Source organism: Rattus rattus, chromosome 1, assembly GCF_011064425.1.
Source record: "Rattus rattus isolate New Zealand chromosome 1, Rrattus_CSIRO_v1, whole genome shotgun sequence".
In the NCBI taxonomy this organism is placed as follows: Eukaryota; Metazoa; Chordata; class Mammalia; order Rodentia; family Muridae; genus Rattus; species Rattus rattus.
In genome coordinates this window covers 264,308,006-264,321,911 of record NC_046154.1, presented here as the reverse complement: position 1 = coordinate 264,321,911, position 13,906 = coordinate 264,308,006, and the positions used below count along the sequence as shown (strand labels likewise).

Genomic DNA, 13,906 nt, shown 5'->3' with positions numbered 1-13,906 from the left:
ACAATAATTATTTCTCACACTTAGGAACTAATATTTCCAAAGTACAACAGTGTCACAAAAACATTGGGGAGCTGTTTATCGCCCTTTCTAATCTAGTGGAGAAACTAAAAGCAAAGTTCAAATTAAGAATGGACCATAGAAGCTGGAGAGAAAGCTCAGTGATTAAAAGCGCTTGCTGCATTTGTAGGAGTTCAACATAGTGTCCAAACCTGGAAGCTCACAAATGCCTTTATCTCCAGCCCCAGGGAAACTCAGAGGCTGACTACAGGAGAGTGTAGGCTCCCATTTCACCTTGCTTCTGTGAACCTACTTGAGAGACGAGAATATTAAAATAAACGATGCCCGGAATCCGACTCTGAAGGCCAAGGCAAAAGGTTTGCAAGTTTAGGGCCACCCTGGGCTGCAAAGCAATTTCCTATCTCAAAAGTTAAAAACCAAACAAATACAGCCATGGATACAGGCATAATGGAATGTGTGCAAGCCCCGGCTACTTTGGAGGCTGGAGAAGGAAGATCTCCTGGGTCTAGAAGTTCAAGATCAACCTGGGCCACTCTGCAGTACCCCCCATGTGTCTCCAAAGATCATGACAGTGGTGACAATGATGGGTCCTAAGTTGGAGACATCTGCAGAACCACGTAGAAAGTAAACTAAGAGGCCCAGTAAAGGCGCTGGCCTCACAAGCTCAATGTCGACTTTGAGTCATGGTGCCCATGTAAGGGAAGATGGAGAAGCAGACTCCACAGGCTTGAGCTCTGACTTCTGGAGGCACGCATCTTCACCCTACCCTGCAACGCAGACACAATATTAATGATAGTGATAACAGAGATATGACTCGAAAATTGAGTTCGGACTGGAGAGACAGTTCAGCTGTTAAGGACATGTGCGGTCCAGGCAGAGGACCGGAACTCAGTTCCCAGCACCTGTGTCCAGGCACTCGCTGCCTCTAACTCCAGCTCCAGGGAACCTCGGAACCTTCTTCTGGCCTCCATGTGCACTACATTCATATGCACAACCCCGCACTCTAATACACTCACATATAAATAAATAATAAAATCCTACCTAAAGAGTAAAAAAACCAGGGGCTGGAGAGATGGCTCAGTGGTTAAGAGCACCCGACTACTCTTCCAGAGGTCCTGAGTTCAAATCCCAGCAACCACATGGTGGCTCACAACCATCTGTAATGGGATCTGATGCCCTCTTCTGGAATGTCTGAAGAGAACTATGGTGTACTTATATATAATAAATAATAAATAAATGTATGGGTTTTTTTATAAAAGAGAGTAAAAAACCAAATTGTCAGAACCCAGAATCCATGACATCTCCAAGGGGAGCTCCTCTCTGGTTTGTGGCAGTGTCAATCTGAGTACTTTTGCTGGCTGATCTCCAGACTTGGAGGTGTTGGGGTCGTAAGGATGAGTCACTCCATTCAGAGGATAGCAACTCCTGATAGATCTGGGAGCATAGGCCACACAGATGAACTATGACAACTGATAAAATGCCAACCCAAGCAGGTATGAATGATGGGTAAATAAAACCTAAATAACCAGTGTAGCAAAACCAAAGAGACTTGAACACAATAAGCTTACGAAAAATGAAGGATATATTTTATACTATACTCAGAGTTGTACACTGAAGGTATGTATGTCATGTATGTGAATGTCTGTATGTTGCCTTGTCACAATTCAGCAAATTTTGCATAAACAAATGAACTTAAAATCCTAGGTAAGTAAATGTATAAAACATAGTATAGAACTTGGGTGTGCAATCCCTTTGAAAGATAAGCTACCTACAGTAACGATGAAATCAAGATCAGAAAGACAGGGGAAGGGAAACTTACAAAACTGTGGTTTTCAGAAATCACAGAAATCTGAGGAAAATTAAACGTTTATTGAAATCGATTCATAATGAATCAATTAGATAGTGTCTAAAGACAAATGTATTTAGATTGAAAAATTTTAAAAAACCATATTGTCCGCATCATTTGCAAACAACAACCACAAACATGTTGGAAACTTGAGTGGAAAAATGTAAGTGCTAAGTCAAGATGATAAAGCTAACAGAAATCAGAGAACGTGGGCAGCTTGCCGAGTTTAATGCAAGAGTTAGTTAGCTCAGCCGAGAAGTCCATTCATTTTGAGCCAACACAGAACACCTGCAAAAGATGTGTTATGTTTAATAAAAAGATAAATTAAACAAGTATATTAACATATACTCAAATAAGCTCTAAGTAAATCAGGATACTAGCAGGAAGACGTGCCTTCTGACCAAAAAGTACAACAAATTCACAAAACACCAGGGAGCTATTTATCACTGTTTCTAAATTTAGTTGTGAAACTAAAAATGAAAGTTCAAATGAAGAACAGATCATAGACGCTGGAGACATGGCTCAGTGGTTAAGAGCACTTGCTGCTTCTGCAGGGAGTCAAAGTTCAGGTCCAATCTCAGCAGCTCACAGATGCCTCTAACTCCAATCCCAGAGATCTGACAACCTCTTCTGGCCTCTCTAGATACCTGTATACATGATACACATGCACACACACACACACACACACACACACACACACACACACACACACACACACACACACACACACCCAGGAGTACAATCATGTCCAAGACAAGAGAAAAGGCATAAGCGATATCTAGAATGGGTAGACAAGCGATAGACAACAAACGTTTTGATGCTCAAAGGATTTCAGTGAATAATGCACTTGAAGTTCCATAAATATGTTTTCTAGGAGAAGGAGTCTAGGACCGGCCCAGAACATCTGTGAGGGGCCATTTCTATTAGGCAGGCAGGATCTCGGATTCAAAAGTAAGTCCACTTCTTTCAAAACAGCTGCTGCTAAGCACTGGGCAGACACCTAGTTAGGAACTGATGGACGACTTTAAGTGGTTGTAGGACATCTGCTCCTCTGTGAGTCCCACTGCTATCTGTAAACTGAGAGTAGCCACTGTATTGAGCAATGTGGTTCTGCAGAGGGTATCTGAGGAATGCAAGGGTCATAGTTGAAGACAGGTATAACAATGAAGAAGTGTCCTGTACAGGTGTGTATGTGTGCCTGTGTCTCTGGTGCGTGGGGGGAGGGGAGCGGTGTGGTGTGTGTGTGTGTGTGTGTCTGGTGTGTGTAGTATACATCTGTATCTTTGGTGTATGTGTGTCAGTGTGTATGTGTGTGTCTATGTCTGGTGTGTGTGTGTATGTATATGTCTGTGTCTTTGGTGTGTGTGTGTCAGTGTGTATGTATGTGTATATGTCTGGTGTGTGTGTATGTATATGTCTGTGTCTTTGGTGTGTGTGTGTCAGTATGTGTGTATGTCTGGTGTGTGTGTATGTATATGTCTGTGTCTTTGGTGTGTGTGTGTCAGTATGTGTGTTTATGTCTGGTGTGTGTGTATGTATATGTCTGTGTCTTTGGGGTGTGTGTGCCAGTGTGTGTGTGTGTGTATATGTGTATGTGTATGTGTGTCTATTGTGTGTGTGTGTGTATGTGTATGTGTCTCTGGTGTGTGTGTGTCTGGTGTGTGTGTGTGTATGTGTCTCTGTCTGGTGTGTGTGTGTGTGTGTGTCTCTGGTGTGTGTGTCTGGTGGGTATGTGGGTGTGTGTGGGTGTCTGAGTATGTGTGTATGTGTGTGTGTGTGTCTGTCTGTCTCTGGTGTGTGTGTGTGTGTGGTGTGGTGTGTTTGTGTGTTTATGTCTGTGTCTCTGGTGTGTGTATGTGTGTGTCTGTGTCTGTGTCTCTGGTGTGTGTCTGTCTGTCTGTCTGTCTCTGGTGTGTGTGTGTGTCTGTCTGTCTGTCTGTCTCTGGTGTGTGTGTCTGTCTGTCTGCCTGTCTCTGGTGTGTGTGTGTGTGTCTATGTGTGTGTGTCTGTTTCTGTGTCTGTGTGTGTCTGTGTGTGTGTCTGTGTGTGTGCGTGTCTGTGTGTCTGTATGTATCTGTGTGTGTGTCTCTGTGTGTGCGCGTGTCTGTCTGTCTCTGGTGTGTGTGTGTGTCTGTCTGCCTATCTCTGGTGTGTGTGTGTGTGTGTCTGTGTGTGTGTGTCTGTTTCTGTGTCTGTTTCTGTGTGTGTCTGTGTGTGTGTGTCTATCTGTCTGTGTGTGTATCTGTGTGTGTGTCTGTGTGTGTGTGTGTGTGTCTGTGTCTGTGTCTATGTCTCTGGTGTGTGTGTGTGTGTGTCTGTGTGTGTGTGTCTGTTTCTGTGTCTGTGTCTATGTCTCTGGTGTGTATTGTGTCTGTGTGTCTCTGTGTGTGTGTGTGTGTGTGTGTGTGTGTGCGCGTGCGTGCACACAGGAGCACATGTGCGATTTGTCAGGAACACTGTGTAGCTTAGAAGCATCATTATCTAACTGATAAATGCATTAGCACAGGTCTCATTTATTCCTCTGTGTCTCTACATCCTCCTCCATACCTCCCAGTTCTCTATCTACACAAAACCATAAATAATCCATTCTGGAATTTCAATGCTAACTAAAAATACTATTAATGAGGGACCCTTTCCTAGCATGCTGGGTCAGTGTTTGTTTCCTATAACACAGCACTTCAGCTCTGTAATTAGCAACACCAGAATAGCTGGGTAGAGTCCCCCCTCTTTGGCAGTCCATTGTTTTGCAGCGTTCGTTCAGCTGAGATACTTTTCTCGAAGCCAAGCTTTGATACAGCACACAGCCTGTTGGCTCTGCGTTCCAACACTCGCCTGAACAAAATGTACTCAGCCTGCACCTCAGATCAGTGCACTGATGTCCTTAGTGACTTTCTCCTTCCTTGGCCTACTGCCTGGGGTTGATGATTTCTTGTTTCATCGCTGCCTAACTTTTAGTAATCATTCTTGTCCAAGTAAGAGGTCCATCAGGTTTTGCTTGCATTCTGTCAGAATAGCCTATTAAACAAAGCACAAAGCTACCACTAACCTTGTGGTAGCAATAACTACATGAGAACTCTTATGGCCACAACCATTCAATGACAGTTATAAGGCATGACTTGACATGACTTAATACTTGACAATCTGATGCATCCTGGTCAGGGGCTTCCTGGACAAAGCAACAACAATGAAAGAAGAAGAAGAAGAAGAAGAAGAAGAAGAAGAAGAAGAAGAAGAAGAAGAAGAAGAAGAAGAAGAAGAAGAAGAAGAAGAAGAAGAAGAAGAAGAAGAAGAAGAAGAAGAAGAAGAAGAAAAGAAGACTATTTCCATAGATGCAGCCGTCATAGCCTTTAGAGCAAAGTTCACCTCACAATAATATTGCAGTGTGTCTATAAATAAAAGCATAGCCTCTCTCTGACAGTTGATTCAAAGTAAATGCAAGCCTAGTTAGAAGAGAGCATCCTCCAAATTCAGACGTCAATGTCCAGATAAAAATGCCCCGGCAGGTATCACATGAACTCTGGGATAACATGGCTGATGACTGCATGGTCACATGGGTGTTGTCTGTGTTTGGATTCCACATTCCATGGCTGTGACCTATCCTATTCAAAATGCTCAATGCATTGGACAATTGTGAAAAACCTCAGAGGATTTGCAATGAATCAGGGCCTCAAAGGAGAGGATGCAGGGTTCTAATGACTTCATTCTAGTTACCTTACTGTAAATATTTCCTAAAGAGGAAAAATGTAAAAGAAAACACGACAGTCATACAGTCTTGATTAACACATGATGTTTACCTAGGAATTTAAAGCGCAAAAGGATGTTCTAATTAAATTTAATCATGTAGTCTGAATTGCATAAAACTAAACTACAAGAAAAACACTTAGGAAGCTGATAAAAGACAGTCAGCATTTCCTCAGAACATCCCCTGGTATGCCAAAGAGTCCATGAGTCTGCCACTGTGATGTAAAACCACACACAGTACAGAACCTGCTACACAGAAAAGCATGTTTCCTACCACGACCCTTTTACAGAATATTTGCAAAAGATCATCTGTTATGAATTTAGAAAAAGAAACATCATTAATGAAACATAGTGTCTAAAGATATGTCAATTAAATTAATACACTTTATTATTCATATACAGGATAAAAGTCCTCCAGCTAATAACAGCATAATATATAATTAAATATTGCTAGCTAATCCTTTACAGAAAAGTAAAGTGTCTGATATAGAATATCTTGATCCACCTAACATTATACTGCTTGGACACGCGTCATATGCCAGATTACATTTTTAGATCATTAGTATTTAGTTGTCATCTATGTATAATTTCAGAAATCACATATCTTGGCTTATTATTTTTCCAGACCAAGAGCATAAGAGCCTTTGGTTGTAACGATGGTGTATATTACATCCTCTACTCCTTGTATTGCAAAGTTCTAAAAAATAGAAAAACAAAACATCTCAGAACAACGTCTATGTTCATTTACCTAATTTCCTAGTTCATATTGTTGTTCTACTGAGCACATTATAGTTTTTATTCAAGCAGCAATGTTCATACTTCAAAAAAAAAAAAAACCTACATGACTTTTGCCAAAAATTCACATTTTCAGACAGCCCATCTGCTTTTTTTTTTCTTTACTTTTTCAAGTGTCTTCTTCAGTTTGCACAGCCTTTGAAATGTAGTCTATGAGTTCTTTCTCACTGAGGAAGATTTGGAGTCTGTAGATCTGTTTTGGGAGAACGAGAGCCAGGCGGGGCTTGGATGCTATATCTTCCTTAGCACAGTGACGAATCGTGGTTCAGCAAGAACTGGTTCAGCGAAGCGACCGATGATACAAGCCCAAAGGCAGCCATGACGTTAATGGCTGAAGGTGCCAGTGGGGTCGGGCTTGGAGCACATTGCCCATGCCCTTCTGGAAAATTGGATTTATATTGGTTCATTTTCATATGTGTGGGCTCCAAGCTAGCAGTGGCTGTAGGTGAGTGCCCACGTGGTGCCCAGCCAGGAAGTGCTGGGAGAACACACAGTGAGGCACAGTAGAATCACACTCTGTAGGAAGAAAGTCGCCAGCGCCACCGTGGTATTAACACCTGGGCCGGAAGAGTCAGCTAGAAATGAACCACATGGTTGTTTTCATTCCGTCTATTACAGCTCTCTCCAGTTCCTGGCAAGTATGATGATTTTATTATTGCTAAAAACAGCTGCTGCTGCTCCCTGGGAACCATTTTTTTTTAATTCAGCCTTATCCACATGATTTACTCTGGCCAAGTAAAGGAAAGTGGAAGCAATCTGTGTCGTTTCTGAGCCAAAGTTTTAAGACCAGGTTTTTCGCCAGAATTTTCCATACCCTTCCCTATGCTGCTGCAAAGTTGGCCGTGTCCCCACAGAGCAGGTGCTGTGGTGTTGTAGAGTGGAGGGAGGAGGGGGGTCTTCGCTAACCTCAGACAGACCTGTGCCATGAGCTGGTTTGTGCAAACCGCAGTGGAATCTGAGATGTTGTTACTTGGGCACAACCTGCCCTTGCTTGGCTGATAAAGACGCACTGAATTCCACTGCTGTTTAAAGCAAGGTATATTAGATTCTGCGGTGGAGACAGCAATCCTGGGTTACAAAAGCAAGCTAATTTAAAAGAAAACCAAGGACAGGAAAGAAAGTATTAACGGCGATAGAGAGACAGGCTGAATTATTTTGAAGATGTCCCCAAAGGTCTTAAATATGGGGGTGCATGCTACAGCTGGCAGGAAATGGGAACAATTTGTAGGTAGAGAGTAACAGGGATGGCTTGGGATTAGAAGGCAAGTTCTGATGGACAGAGAGTTCTCTGGAGAGCGTGTACCATCCAAGACAAGGCATCTGGAAGTTCATTAATACAAGAGCTATGGCTGGGTAGTGCCTACATTTTACTTGGTAGATTGTCTATTACAACCCAATTTAAACTGATCACAATTACATAGTATTGATACTTTGTAATATAGTGCTTCCTAAAACCATTTTTGACATGATATACATGCCATCAGAGTATGCTACTGGTTTGAACACACTAATAACAGCCACCCACTAGTAACAGCAGTGTGTCAATGCCAAGTTCAAGAAGAAACAAAAGCACTCGCCCTTGGTGCCCTTTAACCCACAAACACTGAGCCCAGACGTGAGTTCTCTCCTTTTCTCTCTGATATCTTCCATGACCCTCTCTGTCTGTTGTATGAGTCCGAATTTGTGCCTGCCTCAAGGCTATCTTGTGAATCTGCCTGTGTTTATGTGTGTTCTTCTGTGTCTGTCTGTCTGTCTCTAGCAAAGGGCTTTACTCGTCGTTGCACAGCACAGGAAGTGTCACTGGGGAAAGAAATGAAGGATGGGTTACAGAAATGTCAATAGAGTTTTAGAAGGGATTGAGTCAATGTCTCCAACTGATCCCAGCTGACCAAGGCAACAGCAAAACAGCACTACAGGCGCCATTGTTTTCTCAGGTGACAATCAAATGTCACATTCAATACTCATGGTGGTAGGACTTACTTCAACCTGTTTGCTTTTTGCAGCGAGTGATAAGCATGTAAACACCCATGTATTGTTCTACATCAAGGTTATGGTGATACATTAACTTAGGTCGTATACATTGATTACATTGGAAATCCAAGACAAGTAAGGTTCTCTATTACACTGTGCTCTGAAGGGTTAAACAAAACAGGCTGCATACACAGAAGGATACTAGTCTTAAATAAACTCAATATGTATTAACTCTGCCTGTGAGTCCAGGAAAAGTCTCAGTCTCTTAGAACGGGCTATTTTTATCATGGTGCATTGCTAGAAAAGTGTATTTAAAAGGTGATCATTTTAGAGAGGGACCACAGCATTACAGCGCATGGTTAAAGATATTGACCTACGGTAAATGCCTCAAGATATTATTTCCCATGCATGCTACATGGAGACAAAAACAGCTGGAAAAGAAAATTCATGAAAGTGTGTGAGTTTTAGAAATCAGCACTGTCTTTTATGAGGTATAAATGTTAGATGGCTTGAGATATAAACGTTTATGGTTAGCTGTAGGGCAGAATGTTTCATATACTGGACACTGACTAAATTTTATGAAATTATATATTTCTACCTTTAGAAACATTTTTAATATTGTTGAATTCCTTCATCACATTGATATAAGTGAGTAAAGTCTGTCAAAAACTTTAAAAATCATATGAAAACCTTTTAAGGTTCATGGGGACAATAACAGATACTAATCTTGATTGAAATTCTACTGAAAGCCTAAAAGTGAGCCATTGTATATGAGGCATGAGGGCATAAGGTGCTATATTAATACATCCATTTCTCAAAGCTTGTAGATCATTTCGGACGAGACCCTGCTTTTATAAGGTTCTACTTGTTTTCCTTTGTGTACAACTGAAAACTGTGGCTGACGTCAGAGAATTACCTTATTGCCTTCATGTGAACTTTTGAGAAGAACTTGGCTGTGCTGGCCTCTGCTAATTCCTGATCATCTGGCTAAGACAATATATAAGTTATGCTCTGTAGAATCAAAGACTGAAGTCAGCCTATTATTACACAGTTAAGCCTGGCCAAGTTTTCTACAGCTGTCCTAGATGTCATTAAGGTGAAATCTACCGAAATTTGATTATTCAAAGGGTGCTTAAGAACTTTGCTATATGCTGAGCTGAGACAGAAGAGCTTCATATTAAGACTTGGAGGAAGTCAGTCTAGACATACCTATGTGCTAAAGAATGAAAACCAGTTGGCAATGCTGGAAGAACAGAGTCAGTGCATCACAGCGGGTCTTAGTAACGCTGAGCAATGTACGTGTTCCCAGGCCAGAGTTACACTGTGTTATTATCATTCATTAACTACCCATAATAATGGCTCTCACTATGACATTTTCATTTACATGTGTGATGCATTTATGTATATTCATATCCCGCCTTCTTTGTCCCCTCCACTCCAACTAACCGCTTCCCTCTTCCCAATTTGCTCCATTTCTACTCCAATCTTTTGTTGTTGTTTCGTTGTATTAACTTTTGTGATGCAGTGGGCCTCAGTAGGGTCTGTCCAGGAGCGTAAGTGAGGCCTCATTGCAGGAGGAAGCCCCTTTACTGGTGGTTTATGCCACTGAAGAAAGAGTCTTTTCCTCTGCAGCTGCATTAGTTACTTTACTGTTGCTATGATAATAGCACGACCCAAAACACATCAATAAAGAGTTTATTTTGGCTTAGCATTTCAGAGGAGTAGAGTCCATGGGAGAAAAGGCATAGAATGAGGGCAGGAACAAGAACCTGGCTGACCACATTTCCATCCCCACACAGCAAACACAACAAGGAGACAGGAAGAGGGGTTGAGGCCACATCCAATGTTCACCTCCTTCCTCTCTCACTGTTGCTCTTGTTGTTTGCTTTTCTTCTGAGGACCTGACTGAGGCCTCTAAAGTTAGACACGCTAGACTAAGAGTGCAGCAACAAATGCATGAAGAGGTTTTACAGATCAAGTGTGCAGTACAGAAAAACATAGTAGTAGGCAGTTAGGTTGTAACTGGAAAAGCCGGACTCTGATACCTGTCACTCCTGGGACCCATGGACAGGGCCAAGCATCTAATTTATTCAGCAAGTTCTGTGTGTGCTTGGTGGGTGTAGGTTGTGTGACCATGTAGACTACCTCTCAGTTTCACATTTACCTCAGAGCAAATGTAACACACACATGCTGGGCACCTCCCTTGCTACAATCTGAAATACTACTTTCTAACACAGAATAAAGTCATCCCTGTCTTTTATTCTCATCGCAGACAAGGTGACTTAGGAACTCGCTGCATATTTAAGCTCTTTTCTCAAACACAAACCAGAAACCATTTAGTTTGCTGCTCAATTAAGTCTGAGGAATTCTCCTACTTTGTTTTGCCTGGAGCTAAGAGAAAGGCAACCTGGTTCACCACATGGTGTTGGGATGAGGAGTTTATTATTAAGTCGTCCACCTTGAGAGGACAAAGCAGCAGAGGAGGAACTGACGAAATCAAGATTCGACACGCTTTCCCCCACTCCCACAGAAGCATGGATTCCTCCCGTGGGTTCACATAGAACAGAACCGAACAGAACAGAGCGATCATTCAAACAGGACAAACTGACCAAAAGATGAGAGCATTTATGTACAATGGAGAGGCTATCCCCGGAAACAGACCACCTCATAAGAACCAGATACATCTTTGAGCAAAAACAGTGACCATAACATGTAACAACTTAAGAGACAGCCTTGCTAGAGCTTGAGCCAAAGCTATGATGGGCAGAATGACATCTTGACCGGTACTTATAATTATGCCCCTCCTTGTCTCCAATTCTTTCTACTCAAAAGTATCTATGAGTACATCAAAAACAAACCAGACATCACTAGTTGCCTTTATCTGTTCATCTTCTCCATGTGTGTTGAGTTAGGGACACATCTCTACTTCCCACCAAGCCTTGGTTTTCTTCATTGGAGTATTGGGCCAAGGGTTAAGACTAGGGCTCTGAGAACAGAGTCTTTGCCATACAACTCAGACAGGAAAAAACATAAGGCCATTCCTACACAGGTTCCAGATTTGTTTGTCTTAGAGGTTTAGGAAATAGTGCAGCTCTCAGAGACAGGCTTTTCTGTAGTGTAGAGGGTTTTTAAGAGTCCTTTGTCATAGACAGCGATGGAAACTGTAACCTGTGAGATAAGTAAAACCTTTGCTCTCCTATTTGTTTGTGGTCCATGTTTTATCATAGCAATATAAAACATAACTATAACAGTCCTCTATCAGCTATATGGCTGGCAAGATTCTCTCCCAGTCTTGGAGCTCCCTCTTTGCCCTTGATTATTTCCTTTGATGTATTGACTTTTTTTTAGCTTTAGAGAGTCCCATTTGTCAGACTGGGAGACTGATTCCTGAGCAAATGGATTACTAGTCAGAAAGTCTTTTCAAGCATCCTTTCTATAGACACCTCAATCAGCAAATGGGAACTAGAAGGTAGCTCATGCTGCAGACTGACTCTAGCTTGGAGTGGTGAGGTAATCTTTACTTCTGTTCAGCCTTCCATCCCACAGATGTGCAGATGTGCTAGCCCAAAGATTGCCAGGCAATCGAGACTCATAAACGTTCTGCCTCAGATTCGCTAATTCAGGAATTAGTAAAGTAAGATAGATGTATTTGGTTTGGGTAAATCAGGGGAAGAAATATCACTCATTTCTCTCTGCTTTGTCTATAACAAAAGCCAAGGGATATGCGTATTTAACTCACCTGAGAGCTCGGGAGTTTGTGGAATCTCCACCCATAAGTCCCTCCATTGACACAGGTTTCTATGACCTCTTCCTCTGCCAGAATGGGATTCCTGGGAGGCTTTACTTCTTTGTGGTCTGTTGTTTTAGATTTCCTGTTTGAATCTCCAGACTTGTTCATTCTTCAGTCTTAATTGCATTTGGATATTGTGCTCTCTAGCATTGACAGAAGCTAAAATCTCCTGTAATACACTTTTGGCTAAAAGAAATATCATAAATGCAACACGTAGTAGGAGCCAGACTGAAAAGATATCCTTTTGGCACGAACTAACCACACCGAAGAACTAGCCCTTTAAGAAAATTGCATTATTTTATGTCATGTGTACGGTGCTTTGCCTGCATGTATGTCTATAAACCAGTGTATGGGAGCAGAGGGAGTAGGATTCCATGGAGCTGAAGTTATGGAGGGCTGTGAGCCACCATATTGTTGCCAGGACTATGAACTCGGGACCTCTGGAAAAGTAGCCAGTGCTCTTAACCGCTGAGCCATCTCTCCAGCCCAAGGAACTTTGCTCTGTATAAGGCCCATGTCAGCTCACAGTGAATCCATTTTAGCAATGACAGCTCCTTCTTCTTGCCTCTCAGCAGTGTTCTCTGCAGACATCACCAACACCACTTCATCTCTGTGGTTGGCTTGATTTTCTCGTCCTTTGTAGCCAAGATGAGACTTTTCCTGGTTAGTTCAATTCCATATCAGGGGATGGGGTACCAGGCCAGGGAAACACTGTCAATGAGCACTTTTCTTGACCAAACCCAGAAGGGGTTATGACTGATTTTACTTGAATTTTGTACAGAAGAGTTTAAGAATATTGAGTTCGGTTTTGAAACATCCCTCATTCTTTGTGCTCTTGGAAAATACTTTATCTACAGGGCATTCACACCCTTTCTTTGACAGGCCATGAGGTGGACACTTGCTCTTCCCTTCTCTTTAGAGGTCAGCTTTAAGGTTAGTCTCATCGGATACCTGTTAAATATATTAACTTCCCAAGTCAAGGAGGAAGCCTTTTATTTATTTTAGTAGAATGTCAATGGACTACAGGTATAACTCAAAACTTCCTAAGAGACATACAGAAGAAAGAAGATAGAAATTTATGAGTTGTCTGGGTATTGTTTCTGTTTGTAAACCGTAGACTCTGGGAGACTGGAGTTCAGTCCTCTTAGTTGTCACAGTGAGGTCGCTTGAAATGAGGCATGGAATGATTGATCCACGTAAGCTCAACATTGGGGAGGACTGGGCCAGAAGGTCGGAATTTCTGGGTCCTCCTTGGCTACACGCCCAGTTCTTGTAGCATGGGCTACACGAAATCCTGTTTCACAAAGCAAACAACAAAACAAAAATGGAGTTGCTTGGAATGTCAAGTGGTTGGGTGCCTCTAATCACTCTCCCTAGTGTAATCACAGATGTGTGCATAAGAGACGGTAAGAAACATTCCTCATCATGAACAAATTGGGGTTGTGACACCAGCCTCAGCAGGCGGATCTAGCATTCACATTCTACAAGGATCGGTAGACACATCTCTTTATTTTTAATCCAGCTCCATAGTTAAATGCACCAGCACCGCACTTCAGAGCTTTCACTCTTGAAGGGGAGTTCAGGATCTTTAATGTTTTTAAACCACTTACAATATTTTTGAAAAAAAACTTATAAGGGCCATAAATAGACCTCGGGCACGAGCACACCTCATAACTATGGTAGTTCTGGTTTATTAGAGCTAGAGGGATCTCATCAGAAAGGGTTTCTCCACAAACAGAAAATTT

At 42.1% G+C, this 13,906-nt stretch overlaps 1 protein-coding gene across 1 annotated transcript in view; it reads left to right on the top strand.

The window, feature by feature from the left end:
• LOC116884172 (proton myo-inositol cotransporter) overlaps window positions 1-13,906 on the top strand; it is a 143,198-nt gene that overhangs the window by 88,709 nt on the left and 40,583 nt on the right. The gene's annotated exons all lie outside the window — the stretch shown is intronic.